The sequence below is a fragment of the Lissotriton vulgaris genome, chromosome 7 (assembly GCF_964263255.1).
Source record: "Lissotriton vulgaris chromosome 7, aLisVul1.2, whole genome shotgun sequence".
Taxonomy (NCBI): domain Eukaryota; kingdom Metazoa; phylum Chordata; class Amphibia; order Caudata; family Salamandridae; genus Lissotriton; species Lissotriton vulgaris.
Window position 1 is genome coordinate 1,714,503,724 of NC_141695.1, and position 15,723 is coordinate 1,714,519,446.

Here is a 15,723-nt window from a genome sequence, read left to right on the forward strand (position 1 = left end):
CACCGCAGGCGCTAGATGTACAGTGTGATCCCCAACCAGTGGCGGCTGGCAACACGCTCAAATAAATAAAATAAAAGGATCAAAATAAACGGGCGCATGCGCAAACAAACTTAAAATATATATTTTTAAATCACTCACCTGACAACAGGACCTCCTGCTCCGGACCTCGTCATGCTGCAGCCCCTTCACCAGCAAACTCCCTTGACCAATCAGGGTGCTGCTCTCACCAGCAGGAGAGCAGCTCCACTACTGGTGGGTGCAACCTCACGCAGCACTCCTTGTCGCTATGGAGACCTGCAGTTGCTCTAACAGCTGGGTTCGAGATTTCAAACTGAGCATGTCTGGCTGGCCGCCGCAAGACGGCGGCCAAAAAGACATGCTCACTTTGAAAAGTGCACGTACAACCCATGCTCCTCCCAGTCCCTGCTTCTGCCACTCAGGAGCAGCCCCCTCTCCGTTCTGATGCTCGTTCAGGATGGGAGGATGACAAAGAAAAAGGTAATAATGAACTACCATTTTATTTTCATCTCAGGGGCATTTACGTGAGGTGATACTCCTTTGCTCCAGTGGAGGAACCGCCCTTGCTACTGTGCTCATGTTCAGATGGTGAAAGGGCAAAATGATGCCTTTAACTTGTTTGTTTCTCTTGTCACGCGGTTGAATGTCAGGTGCTACTCCGACAAACTGCTCCTTACTCTTTTAAACATGGAGTTTGATGTTTACTACTTTTCTCTGACAGCAGAGTGAGAGGATTTTTGAACGTCTGTGGGATGTCATTTCTTGCTAACATAACAAAACATAAAAACCTGCCAATAAATTGTACACAATTCACAATTAGAAGTATGAAAGACAAAAAGAAGCAGTTCTTTTTTGATTCTGAAGTGTCGTGGAATCATTTAACCCCTTGGACGCTCATGACGAGCTCAGCTCGTCATGAACAATGGGAATAAATGATCTGCAGCACAGGAGGAAAATAACACTAGCATCGATGGTGTTAACTGGATCAAAACAAAGCAGGAGACTTTTCAGGGTGATGTACAAACATAAACATTGTCTGGAAGAAAGGGCCTAGCTTCCATGGTGCAGCAGGTGCAGTGTAATTGATGTCTGTGGGGCCCACTGAACCTAGATTATTGCTGTATTTCACAGATCCAACAGGGGCAGGTGAGGTTTCCTTCCTCGCCCTCAGGACCATGACACACTGGCTACGCCACCGGCAGGAACCCCATTCCACACATTATCCAGGGTTCGCTCTATAGCATTATCAGCAAACCTGCATGTCTGTGCAATTGTAGTGGTCATGTCTGTGGAAAATGTGCGGTCTCTAAATGACAGTGCGCTACCACACCATGCACCACCAGTTACATACCACGCCATTACTACTTGCATGCTGGACGTGACTCTTTGCTACACTTGTTTTTTTTGTATGATGGCTTAATTTTCACAATCCCTATGACTTCAGATGTGTAACATTAACTGCAGCAACCACAGACTGCAGAATTCAGGACAAGAAAATATGGATTCCCTGTAAATGTCTCCCAGTAGCTCCGCCTATTGGCCCCACCCCTAAACCCGCCTTCTCGCCACGCCCCCTCAGTCATAGCTCAATGTGTGTCTGAGTACCTGCACTTTTCTTTTCCCATGTAAACCCCTGGTCCTGTCCGTCATCACGCATCAACCAGAACTGACCAGGACACGTGCAGGCCACAGGTGTCACACTGCGCTCTACTAGCGAAAAATAACACCCGGAGAAGGGAAGTCATCTTAGGGAATGCAGAAGGAAGTAAAACAGGTTCATGTAAATAGAGACTGCATTGCTGACATGGATTGCCTTAGGGTGTTTACTGACTTTCAGGTTCATTGTTCAATAAATCCATCAGTGTTTTTGCTTTTAAACCTAGAGACATGAATGTAGGTCCCAACAGGGAGGGTCCCGTTTCAAAGTCGTGACTCAGGCCACCTGAAAGCCTTAAAATAATTATCCAGAACTTGTAATTCTCATCTAAGACAGGCTGGAATTTATTCGTGCAGAATCCTGATTGGTCATCCGCTCTCCGGGCAGTCTCAACGCTGCCCTCCGATTGTTTACTGGTCTGTCAGACGCTCTCCAGCTCCCCCGGCTCTCTGGTCACAGGCCGGCCCGTCCCTCCATTTGCCCGCGGTCCCTTCCTGAAAGGCAAGGTGTGCGTGAGGTGAACGCCCTCCCTCCCTACCTGTCACAGAGGAGGGCGGGGCTCGGCGTCGGGGAAGCACTCCGCAGATCAAACACCGCCAGGGTTATTCAAACATCAGGGGAAAGTCCGGATACAGGCGCTGACTCCTGGAGGCCAAGAGCTTAACTCGTTCCGGGCAGAGTGGAAGGCGCAGCGTTACTGACTAGGACCCGATTCTCGCTCCCCGTGGATGAGGTACCCGCCTCTGGCCCCAGGACAGGCCTTGACCTGCAGACCACCCCCGACCTCTGGAGGTAAAGGGGTACGCAGTCCGCGGCACCGACAGATGAGGGTGGACGGCCCCGAGCGCTGACGGAACGCGGCGCCGCTCAGGTGAGCGCACTCCCCTCCCACGCGCCTCCTTACCTGCCGCAGGTTCTGTGGAACTTTCAACTGTTTTCCCAAAGCCGCACGACAAGGTAATTAAAGCCGCCTGTGGTGAGTGTGACGCCCCCTCTGGAGGGAGGGAGGGAGGGAGGGAGGGCGCTGGGTGCCTCTTGGCGGAAGGTACTCCGTGTCTCAGGCAGCGAGCAGGTGGTTCTTGCGCCGCACTGACAGCGGGTACCTACCCCCTTCCGGTTTTAATGGTCATTTGAATCATTTAAGGTGCCCCTAAATAGTTCTGGGGGAAGAACGGAGGACTTTCTGACTGCGCCTATTGATAGAGCTGTTAGGGCCCTTGAATGATTATCGCTGTGGCTACTCAATTGACGCTTTTTTCGCGCTGTGTGTGCTTGTGACTGCTGATTTACCAACCTGTGGGTGTTTCTGGGTCCACACTGGCTGTGGGTGTTATTATGGGCCCCACTGGCTGTGTGTGGGGTGTGTTTCCTGGGACCCACTGGTTGTGTGTGGGGGGTGTGTTTCCTGGGACCCACTGGTTGTGTGCGTGGGGTGTGTTTCCTGGGACCCACTGGTTGTGTGCGTGGGGTGTGTTTCCTGAGACCCACTGGCTGTGTGCGTGGGGTGTGTTTCCTGGGACCCACTGGCTGTGTGCGTGGGGTGTGTTTCCTGGGACCCACTGGCTGTGTGTGTGGGGTGTGTTTCCTGGGACCCACTGGCTGTGTGTGTTATTATGGGCCCCACTGGCTGTGTGTGGGTGGTGTTTCCTGAGACCCACTGGCTGTGTGTGGGTGTGTTTCCTGAGACCCACTGGCTGTGTGTGGGTGTGTTTCCTGAGACCCACTGGGTGTGTGTGTGGGGTGTGTTTCCTGGGACCCACTGGCTGTGTGTGTGGGGTGTGTTTGCTGGGACCCACTGGCTGTGTGTGTGGGGTGTGTTTGCTGGGACCCACTGGCTGTGTGTGTGTGGGGTGTGTTTCCTGGGACCCACTGGCTGTGGGTGTTATTATGGGCCCCACTGGCTGTGTGTGGGGGGTGTTTCCTGGGACCAACTGGCTGTGTGTGGGGGGTGTTTCCTGGGACCCACTGGCTGTGTGTGTGGGGTGTGTTTCCTGGGACCCACTGGCTGTGTGTGGGGGGGGTGGTGTTTCCTGGGACCCACTGGCTGTGTGTGTGGGGTGTGTTTCCTGAGACCCACTGGCTGTGTGTGTGGGGTGTGTTTCCTGAGACCCACTGGCTGTGTGCGTGGGGTGTGTTTCCTGAGACCCACTGGCTGTGTGCGTGGGGTGTGTTTCCTGAGACCCACTGGCTGTGTGCGTGGGGTGTGTTTCCTGAGACCCACTGGCTGTGTGTGTGGGGTGTGTTTCCTGAGACCCACTGGCTGTGTGTGTGGGGTGTGTTTCCTGGGAACCACTGGCTGTGTGTGGGGGTGTGTTTCCTGAGACCTACTGGCTGTGTGTGTGGGGTGTGTTTCCTGAGACCCACTGGCTGTGTGTGTGGGGTGTGTTTCCTGGGACCCACTGGCTGTGTGTGTGGGGTGTGTTTCCTGGGACCCACTGGCTGTGTGTGTGGGGTGTGTTTCCTGGGACCCACTGGCTGTGTGTGTGGGGTGTTTCCTGGGAACCACTGGCTGTGTGTGTGGGGGTGTGTTTCCTGAGACCTACTGGCTGTGTGTGTGGGGTGTGTTTCCTGGGATCCACTGGCTGTGTGTGTGGGGTATTTCCTGGGATACACTGGCTGTGTGTGGGGTATTTCCTGGGATCCACTGGCTGTGTGTGTGGGGTATTTCCTGGGATACACTGGCTGTGTGTGGGGTATTTCCTGGGACCCACTGGCTGTATGCGTGGGGAGTTTCCTGGGATACACTGGCTGTGTGTGTGTGGGGTGTTTCCTGGGACCCACTGGCTGTGTGCGTGGGGAGTTTCCTGGGATACACTGGCTGTGTGTGTGTGGGGTGTTTCCTGAGATACACTGGCTGTGTGCGTGGGGAGTTTCCTGGGATACACTGGCTGTGTGTGGTGGTGTTTCCTGGGATACACTGGCTGTGTGTGTGGGGTGTGTTTCCTGGGACCCACTGGCTGTGTGTGTGTGGGGTGTTTCCTGGGATACACTGGCTGTGTGTGTGTGGGGTGTTTCCTGGGACCCACTGGCTGTGTGCGTGGGGAGTTTCCTGGGATACACTGGCTGTGTGTGTGGGGGGTGTTTCCTGGGATACACTGGCTGTGTGCGTGGGGAGTTTCCTGGGATACACTGGCTGTGTGTGTGGTGGTGTTTCCTGGGATCCACTGGCTGTGTGTGTGGGGTGTGTTTCCTGGGACCCACTGGCTGTGTGTGTGTGGGGTGTTTCCTGGGACCCACTGGCTGTGTGTGTGGGGTGTTTCCTGGGATCCACTGGCTGTGTGTGTGTGGTGTGTTTCCTGGGATACACTGGCTGTGTGTGTGGTGGTGTTTCCTGGGATCCACTGGCTGTGTGTGTGGGGGTGTGTGTCCTGGGACCCACTGGCTGTGTGTGTGGGGTGTGTTTCCTGGGACCCACTGGCTGTGTGTGTGGGGTGTTTCCTGGGGGTTGTATGACATTACAACGCATGCTTTTACTATGCATGCCTTTACATTGCAAGTTTCACAACGCATGTTGTTACAACGCATAGTGTTGAGGGGTGCTGGATAGTGAATAGTTTAATTTACTATTACAACTCCAGTCCCCGTGGATAGTAGGGAAGGTGTTGGATAGTAAATTAAATCTATTCCCTATCCTAGAGCGCCCCCCAGCGCAATGCGTTGTAATGACATGCGTTGTAAAACTTGCGATGTAAAGGCATGCGTCGTAAAAGTTGCGTTGAAAAGGATGTTCCCGGTTGTATGTTTGTGTTTTTTCCTGGGCCACACTGGCTGTGTGTGTTTCCTGGGACAGAAGTGGGTGGTTCTCCCCCTGCTTTAACGGCTCAGTGGAATCTTTTATGGGTGTCCCCTGAGTAGTTGTGGCAGAGGAAGGGGACGCCTTCTCTCTGAACGTCTCTATAGATCAGGGGTCTCCAAACTGGTCCTGGAGGGCCGAATCCATGCCAGATATTTTGGATATCCCCCTTGAGATACATGTAGTAATTTTAAAAACCTGGCATGGATCCGGCCCTCCAGGACCGGTTTGGAGACCCATGCTATAGATGTGCTGTCGGCACTTCCTGAAATTTTACATCTGTTGTTACTCCCTGGATGCTTCAGTCCGTAGATGTTCATTACTGCTTCTGCTCCCGACTTTGACTTTTCCTGGGACCCCCTGGTTTGAGTGCTTCCTGGGACCCCCTGGTTTGAGAGCTCTCTGGGTCCCCATGGCAGTGGGGGCTCCTTATGGCATTGGGACGGGGGTGGACAGTGGCTTTAGAAGGTGAGTGCTCCCTTATGCAGCCTTCCTTGGATGCTCATGCTACTCACTCTTCGTGCCCTGGCACCCAAGACACTCCCCGTCTGTGCCTGCTTCCTGGGACCCCCGCCCCAGCTATGCCTGGTTCCGGGCCCCCTGCCGGCTGTGCCTGGTTCCGGGCCCCCTGCCGGCTGTGCCTGCTTCCTCGGTCCCCCTGCCGGCTGTGCCTGCTTCCTCGGTCCCCCTGCCGGCTGTGCCTGCTTCCTCGGTCCCCCTGCCGGCTGTGCCTGCTTCCTGGGTCCCCCTGCCGGCTGTGCCTGCTTCCTGGGTCCCCCTGCCGGCTGTGCCTGCTTCCTGGGTCCCCCTGCCGGCTGTGCCTGCTTCCTGACCCCCCTGTCTGTGCCGGTTTCCTGCCCCCCCCCCTTGTCTGTGCCGGTTTCCTGCCCCCCCCCCTTGTCTGTGCCGGTTTCCTGCCCCCCCCCTTGTCTGTGCCGGTTTCCTGCCCCCCCCTTGTCTGTGCTGGTTTCCTGCCCCCCCCCCCTTGTCTGTGCCGGTTTCCTGCCCCCCCTTGTCTGTGCCGGTTTCCTGCCCCCCCCTTGTCTGTGCCGGTTTCCTGCCCCCTCCCTTGTCTGTGCCGGTTTCCTGCCCCCTCCCTTGTCTGTGCCGGTTTCCTGCCCCCTCCCTTGTCTGTGCCGGTTTCCTGCCCTCCCCCCTGTCTGTGCCGGTTTCCTGCCCTCCCCCCTGTCTGTGCCGGTTTCCTGCCCTCCCCCCTGTCTGTGCCGGTTTCCTGCCCTCCCCCCTGTCTGTGCCGGTTTCCTGCCCTCCCCCCTGTCTGTGCCGGTTTCCTGCCCTCCCCCCTGTCTGTGCCGGTTTCCTGCCCTCCCCCCTGTCTGTGCCGGTTTCCTGCCCTCCCCCCTGTCTGTGCCGGTTTCCTGCCCTCCCCCCTGTCTGTGCCGGTTTCCTGCCCTCCCCCCTGTCTGTGCCGGTTTCCTGCCCTCCCCCTCGTCTGTGCCGGTTTCCTGCCCTCCCCCTCGTCTGTGCCGGTTTCCTGCCCCCCCCCTCGTCGGTGCTGGTTTCCTGCCCCCCCCCTCGTCGGTGCCGGTTTCCTGCCCCCCTCGTCTGTGCCAGTTTCCTGCCCCCCCCTGTCTGTGCCGGTTTCCTGCCCCCCCCTCGTCTGTGCCGGTTTCCTGCCCCCCCCTGTCTGTGCCGGTGTCCTGGCCTCCCGGTTTCCTGGCCCCCCTGTCTGTGCCGATTTCCTGGCGCCCCGGTTTCCTGCCCCCCCCTGTCTGTGCCGGTTTCCTGCCCCCCCCTGTCTGTGCCGGTTTCCTGCCCCCCCCCCTGTCTGTGCCGGTTTCCTGCCCCCCCTGTCTGTGCCGGTTTCCTGCCCCCCCTGTCTGTGCCGGTTTCCTGCCCCCCCTGTCTGTGCCGGTTTCCTGCCCCCCCCCTGTCTGTGCCGGTTTCCTGCCCCCCCCTGTCTGTGCCGGTTTCCTGCCCCCCCTGTCTGTGCCGGTTTCCTGCCCCCCTGTCTGTGCCGGTTTACTGACCCCCCCCCTGTCTGTGCCGGTTTACTGACCCCCCCCCTGTCTGTGCCGGTTTACTGACCCCCCCCCCTGTCTGTGCCGGTTTCCTGGCCCCCTCTCTGTGCCTGCTTCCTGCCCCCCTCCCTGTGCCTGCTTCCTGCCCCCCTCCCTGTGCCTGCTTCCTGCCCCTTCTCCCTGTGCCTGCTTCCTGCCCCTTCTCCCTGTGCCTGCTTCCTGCCCCTTCTCCCTGTGCCTGCTTCCTGCCCCTTCTCCCTGTGCCTGCTTCCTGCCCCTTCTCCCTGTGCCTGCTTCCTGCCCCTTCTCCCTGTGCCTGCTTCCTGCTCCCCCTCCCTGTGCCTGCTCCCATCAGTATGTGGTACCCGATAGGTGCTCCTGGCTGTTGGTGGGACCTCTGGGTGCTTCCGACTGTGGGTACTCCCTAGATGTGTATGTGGCTGGCACTTTGGATACTCCTGGCAGTGGGTAGGACCCCATGGGTGCTTCTGGCTGTTGATGGGACCTCTGAGTGCCCCCTCCTTTGGGGAGTTCCCTGGGTGTTGTGTTTGTGGGTGCCTCTCTGAAGGCTCTGACTCCATGTGGCTCCATTGGCACTACCAGTGGGGGTGGGTGAGAACCCATGAGTGCTCCAGGCTATTTGTGGGCCCTGTGACCAATAGCGGCTGGTGACACTTGAAAGTAGTGAGGTGTAAAATAATTGTTGTACTGCAGTAAGCGAGCGTAGCTCACAAGCCAAGCCACATACGGGGGAATCGGGGGGTTCTACCCCCGAGAATCTTTAAAAAAAAAAAGAGTGCGCAAATGGTGCATTTTCAAGCAAATAACGGTGTACATGTGGCCCTTGTACACATTTAGTATTACTTGCACATATAAAACAGCTTAAAACCAGATATACAGCTGCGGTACATATGTTCCACCTATACAGCGCCAGTGCAGCACATGTGCCACACACGACATAAAGTTTAATCACAAGCACAGTAAGTTTAACCTGTACCCAATTACAGAGCTGCGCCCCAGTACTTGCTCAAACTGGAGATGGGTGCATAGAATTTTTAGCGAGTGAAAACGTCCGTCAATAAAGACATATCCATAGAGACAATAAAAGAGCAAAGCACACAGCACTACTCTTGTCTGCTGGTGAGCAGCAAAGAAAGAGGCTGTCAAGGTGGTGCAGATCGGGTTTGCATGTGCAGATTAATGAACAGTAGTGTGACATTGCCAATCTTATCTTTTCTGTGCTCTATTGCGTTCCCTTTGCTCCTACAGTTGCTTTGAACATGTTACAACTGTCCCCTAGGCCTCAAGTCCTAATCCACTCTTCTCTTGGCTCTTTTGCCACCTTCTTCCCACTCTCACTTCTACCCCCCTAATTCATGCTATTAACAAGCAATCCGATTCCTCCACTGCACTTCCATTATAAATGGCACAACCCTTGGTTTTACCGTTGTACTCTACATAAGCAGTGCCACTGAAATTATGTGATTTTGTGACTGCTACTGTTTTTTAGCATAATTATTGATGTTATCCCATCTCTGTAGAGCGCTGTGATGCAGGCTGGCCATGTTCGCGCTACATAAAACTGCATACATAAATCACTTGACGGGCGGAAGCTACGCACATGAGTCCCGTTTTAGTGAAGCGTCAGGCACTGCCTCCCTGGTCACAGAGGTGGTGATCTAGTGGCTTCCTCGTTTACTGAGTAGTAACCCCGACTACGCAGAGATTCGGCGAAGGCAGCGTTCTTGCTTTCGGTTTTTAATTTCAGAAATGAAGTTGCCAACTGCATTTCTGAAATTAAAAACCGAAAGCAAGAACGCTGCCTCCTTTATCGCATGCATACCTCCTTAATCTCGTGCATACCTCCCATTTTTGTTTTTCCGATTTTCATTTAATCAACCCAACTGCCAGTTGGGTTAATTAAATGAAAACCGGAAAAACAACAAGCACTGGCGTTGCCAATAGGTTTCACATTTGAAAAGTTGGAGCTATTGGTTTTGTAAATGACATTTTATATTTATATATTGTTATTGACGATGCCAATAACGGTATATAAATATAAAATGTCAAATACAAAACCAATAGCTCCAACTTTCCAAATGCGAAACCTATTGGCAACGCCAGTGCTTGTTTGTCCTGCTTTCTCTGCAATATCATGTTTCTCTATCCTTCTCTTACTCATTATTTCTCTCTTTTCTGCCTTTATCCCTTTCTTGCTCTGGGTTAAAATCTGATGATGAAAAATAAGCCTGAGTTCCAAAAAATGAGCACAGCCACCTACCACCGGCCACCACCAACGCAAATTAAGCACTGCCGCCCAGGTGTTCCTGGATGGTATATCCTCCTTGGTCTGTGCACACCATACCACTGATTCTATTTTGAAGAAGAATCTTTGCTACATTCTCATCATTGCAGCGTCTAGAGATGTGGAGCCTGAAGCACTAAAGCAAAAAGCAGAAACAAATTGCTGTCACAAATCCTGCGGTCTGCACAACTACAGGGTTTGCAACCGCAAATTGCCTTTTGCGATGTTCTAGACGCCTTTTGTAGTTCCGAAAATTCTTCTTGAATTTCAAAAGGGATTTTGCGAATTATTCTGAATCTTAGTTGGGGGGAGCATAAAAGGGGTGTCCCTTACTAATTGCTGTTCGCAATGAGATGTTTCAGTGGAGTGTGACCATAATTGCAGTTACAAACCATTGAAAAGTTATCTCAAACGAGGTGGTAACTAAATGACAACTGGGAAACTAGTGTCTATGCCGGAATCATGTCGGCCCGAGTTTTCAAAAAGTGGGTGGTAGTACAAGAGCGAGACAGGGAGTCAGTGTGTGAGTGAAAGAAAGAGACAGTCAGAGAGAAAGGGAGCCGAGATATAGAAAGAGTCTGCGAGAGAGAGGGGGAGAGTAAAAGAGAGTGACAGAGACAGAGCCAGAGAGAGAAAAAGTAAGAAGGGAACGATAGAGAGAGAAAGAGACAGAGGAGAGAAAGAAAAAGAAAGAGGGCAGTGACAAAGAGAGGGAAAGAGAGAGACACACACGGATAGAGCCTGACAGCCAGAGTGGGAAGACAAAGAAAAGAGAAACCGAGAGAGAAGAAAAGAGATTATAAGTAAGGGAGAGCATGAACGAGAGAGAGAGCAGTAGGGAAAGTTAGTAAAGCAAAACGATTTAGGTCGCTGGGAGTGGAACCATTACGTTGCATGACACATTATAACAAGGGAAGCCAGATGGGGGCGGGAGAGCCTGGTGGGGGGTCGGGAATGCGAGCGAGGGGAGAAGTGTGGCAGGCAGATGCGCTGTGGGAAGCCGGATGGGGGCGGGAGAGCCTGGTGGGGGGGCGTGAATGCGAGCGAGGGGAGGCAGGCGGATTAGGGAGATGCGTGTGCTTGTGTGGTCACGTGACCCGCTTTTGTGGTCACGTGACTCACATGCACTGTGAAGAAACCGCAGTGGTTTAACTAGTCGATTGAGCCCTTGAATTTTCGCCTATTACATTCGCAGGCGAATGATAACAGGCGAAACCTAAAAATGGAGGTATGCACGCGATAAAGGAGGCATAAACAAAATTGGTAATTCATGATGCCTATGCTTGCTGCTAATTAACTCACAGGCTTGGGGTAGAGGGCGTTTATGAAGGGGAATGGGTCCTTACTTGCTTGCTGTGCTTGGAATTACCCAGTAAATGCCTCGGATTAGAGCAGCGCCACAGAACACGTACAGATTGAATATCCATAATTTTAAATACGGTAATTCAGAGGCCAACCTGTCATCATTCTTTTAACAGTCGCGGCCGCAATTAAAATAATATAAAATCGTACTTTCCTGAAGATCACGCGTCGCTGCCTCAGCTCCTACTGCTCGTGGTTGCTTTTTACTTAGGCAGCCTCCTTCCCCACCCCTACACCAATCACAACGCTGCAATGGCAGCTTTGTGAATGGTGCGGTGCAGTTGCATAGCACCCCAGATGGGCACCCAATGGGAGGCCCTTTTGCCTACATTGAGAAAAGGGAGCGTGCGCATGACTGCTTTGATCGGCCACGCCCCCGCACTAGAGCGGGACCGTCCAACTGCCCACCCACAACCAGGCGCTTCTGAATTTCTTGTAGTGCGAGAAGCAGAAACATAAAATGGAATTATTTTTCTGCTTGCTCTGCAAGAATAGGGTGAGGCGACGCCCCCACGCCCTAATGGGGGAACCGCCACCCCCTGTGCTGCCTTAAAGGTTTTTGTGGTCCCGGACAAGAAATATTTTGAGGGTTCATGCATGGAACAACTATTAATTTTCTTCTGATTTTCAGCTAATTTAAGCTTACCTGATGGCAAACAACACTAAATTATATATAAAAGTATCATAAACTAGGGTACAAAAAACCAGCAGATAGCACAAGCTTCCTGGCATCTGCCAGCCAGAGTATCAAAAGGAATCTTGAACAAGCATGGACAAAGGCATTTCTTTTTGGGCCAAGGTTCTAGATTTCTTTTTTTGTGTGTGTAATATTACAACTTATTATAACTTGTTAAAAAGAATTCAGATTATAACCAGCCTGTTCCTACAGTGTATTAAAGGCAGGGCAAGTGTGACTTGATGGATGTTTAGTCACCTAGTGCCTATCAATTAAAGAAGTCATATGCACGTGCTTGAAATTGTAGCTTTAATTGCTGCATATTCGCAATCCCAAATGAGTCACCCTTCACAACGGGCGTTCTCTCCACACAGTGAAAATCAAAGCAGTGATTAGAGGATTTTCACCATTTCTTGTGGTGAGATCTGATCATTTCTTCGTAATTCTCTTCTTGGCTCCTCCCTCCTCTTCTCTTTCTGCATTTACACTACTTTATCTCAACATTGACCCCCAACTCTAGTGAATAAAAGACAAAGCAGGGGGTGGGGGACTGGAGCAAGATGAAGAAGAACAGAGATTGGTATACTGAAAGGATGAGGGGGATACTTATAGAGTTGAGGTAGTAGCAGAAGTAAGAAAAAAAATGAAATGTGATGTAGTCGGAAAAAAGACATAAAGAGGATGGGGTAGGTAGAGAAAGAGAGGTGATGAGCTGGGTACGGTTTTAGAGTGAAGTCTAATCCTGGTCATCGCCAAACAAACCCAGATCACCCTCTGCATGAGGGACCTCCACTGGCTCCTCATCCAGGAAAGATGCCAGTTCAGTCTCCTCATGCACTCCTACAAAGCCCTCCACGGCCTAAGACATGCCTACCTCAACCATTGACTGAACGTCCACCAACCCTCTAGACACCTGCGTTCCTCTTCATTCGCCCTTGCACATACCCCACGCATTCGTAGCAGGGGATGCTCCTTCTCCTACATCACTGCCAAGACCTGGACTACCTTCCCCTCCAGATCTCTACAGCCCCCTCGCTGGCATACTTCAGAAAGAGACTCAAGACCTGGCTCTTCGACACGGAGACAGTGCCCGGATAATAATAATAATAATAATCCACATTTGTAAAGCGCACAATCACCCGTAAGGGTCTCTAGGCGCCGGGAGCCGTCGGGAAGATTAAGCAAGCTATTGCCCAGAGTCACATGGTGCTGGACTAATCTGCCGCCGGTGCCGGGGATCGAACCGTGATCCACAGATTCCGGAGGCAGTCGCCCTAGCCGCGGCGTCACACCTCTCCCAGATAACCCATGGGGTGACAGTGTAGCGCTCAACAAATGCTGTTTGATTGTTTGAAGTTGACAGCAAAGGTAGGGAGAATAAAAAGCAGAGCGGAAGAAGTAGACCGGTAGGAAGGTGACTTAGTGATAGATTTATGAGAGATGAAAGGTAATAAGGTGAAAAGGGGCGAATGATAAGGGGTATAGAAGAACAGATCAGACGAAGGGAGAAATGAGACTGTCAAAGGTAGAGGTTTTGAAAGGCGGAAAGAAGAGGTGTAGAGAGATAAGTGATGGAAAAAACTGATTAAGAAGTCTGATTGATGCTTAACAAGGTTTCCCTAGAGTTGTAAATTAGGTAAGAAACAGAGGAGTTAAAGAAAATCAATTGTCATTTTGAAATGCAATGTGAGCACCTCAGCAGGGATGTAGCTTAGTCGGAGAGCTTTCGGCAAGGATGAAACTCAAATTTCCCATCTGAAGAAAGCAGTGGGCTATGGGTTGGACTGTTGGGATGACCAATGTTCATATTGGACTGTTTCCATAAGGAATAGAGTCAGTGGTAACTTGTATTTAGTGGGCCTTTATTAAGAGTGGCACCGTGGGTGAAAACAAAGAGTTGAATGCTACCTCGAGTGTCGGCCATTGGTAAAGCAATTTTCAAGCATTCATCCAATCGCCTTGTGGGTGTTTGATTGCCGAAGAATGCCCCGAAATTTGATACTAGTACAACTTTTCAAGCTTAGTACTGCCATTGTGTTTGAATTCAAAAAAGTTTGCACTTCTATACAGGGGCAGAATTACTACTTTTTTCCTGATTAACCTGTCACTATTTAAAAGTTTCTGATCCAAAAACTGGGCAAGTTAAAACTTTATTGAAATGAGAACGAGAAAAACAGACCTAGATGACCCAACTCAGGACCCTCAGTTTGACCTACCAAACCAAGAATGTATTTGAGGAGTGTTGTACCCCAAACATCCCTGCTGAAGTTCCGTCCCACCGGGCCTGTTAGTTCTACCTGGGAACTCATGACTATGGTCACATAAAACACAACAGCCTGGGGTCCCTGCCCCAGGAGCACTTCTTTTTTTTTTTTTTTTTTTTAAATTTTTAAACTCTGTTTATTGTTTTCATTTACAACTTTGGCAATAAAGTCAGGTTGGACAGTATTATATACTACAACACTCATATACATCCACCCTCTCCATAGATTTACAACACCTGTAAAAAGTTTAATTGCGGCCATCCCCTCGGACCATTTTGTACAACCATACCCCATCGTTACATTAGTCCTCATCTTCAGAACTTTCGTCTGTCCATTCTGGTTTGGGCTATTCCCTCCAATATTTGTTCCATGATCCCCCCCCATATTTTGCTCCATTTCCGGGGACATTTTCTATTTATGAACACAGTTTTTTCAGCCAGCATAGACATGTCCTTACACCAAGTTTTCCGTGATGGTCCCTCCACCGCTCCCCATTTCTGCGCTATATTTCGCTTAGCTAACATCGAGCTCATAGTGGCCCACGTTTGCGCAGGGCGCGTCAGGTCATTGGGCTCCCACACATTTAGCAGACATCTGTGTGGCTCGGGGACCAGTGATATCCCCACCGTTTGTGACATTGTTCGTAGGACCTTTTTCCAATAGTCTGCTATCTTGGAGGAGCACTTATTTTAAATGTATTTTCCCTGCATGCACTCCTCTTCGTCTTGGTAAGAAGAAGGCTTTATGGAAGAGTTGTCAAATCAGTAGGCAGGGTTTCATGTTTCTAGTCCTCGACCTTTACAAATCATTTTATCAAGTGACTGACTGCCCCATATTCCCAGGAAAATTAATAGAGTGGGCCGAGCCTAGGTTCTGGCTTGGTTCTAAGAGTTTGTGCACAAGCCTAGCCATGAAAATATTTGATATGTATATTGCAGTGCTTAATTTGTAAAAAAAATAAATAAGTGCCAGGGCTTTCATCAGGAAGCCCCTGCAGTGTGGACCACACATTGCCCCTCCCTGCGCTTCCAATGGCAGTAACAACGAAATTACTATTCATCACACTCCTACAACTACGACAATTCAGCCTATTTCAGGCCCCCGAATTCTGAAGAATGGCTTGGACAGCAGTCAATAGTCATTTTTAATATATATTTAATTAATAAACAACTGTTGTTGTGCACATCTTTAATTTAGACAGCGCCTACATGTGGCAGACTATTACCAGCCCTAGTTGTTACAATTAAGTGGCGGTGCTGAGGTCCGTGAACCACCTGCTCAAATTAAACACTTGTATTGTGGGGCAAACATAATGTAAAAATTATACCATCACTTCCGAATCCAAAACTGTGTATTTCTTTAACACAAAGAAGCATTTCCCTTAAGGACTTCAGATTATATCACTGCATAGACAGGCATTTATTTAAAGTGATAGTTGTTAGAAATGTTCATGTCACCCACCAGCAACAAGGACATTCGTGAACTAAAAGGCAAGTCAGTGGTCATGTAAACCCAAAGAGGTGCTTGTATAGTGCACATTCTGAACTCATGTATTTAAAAGTACTTTCACGTGTGATAATAAAGGAAAAGGAGGCCACGTCAAATCAAATATTTGCCTAGGATCACACAATTTGGACAGGTAGGGAGGTCGGTATTGATTCCAGGTTCT

At 50.9% G+C, this 15,723-nt stretch overlaps 1 protein-coding gene across 1 annotated transcript in view; it reads left to right on the forward strand.

Moving 5' to 3' along the window:
* Positions 1-2,230: 2,230 nt before the first annotated feature.
* Positions 2,231-15,723, forward strand: part of PLEKHG6 (pleckstrin homology and RhoGEF domain containing G6) — a 153,323-nt gene continuing 139,830 nt past the window's right edge. Inside the window, exon 1 of the mRNA XM_086932876.1 lies at positions 2,231-2,632. The gene's annotated coding sequence lies outside the window, so the exon portion shown is untranslated. The remainder of the gene's footprint in view (positions 2,633-15,723) is intronic.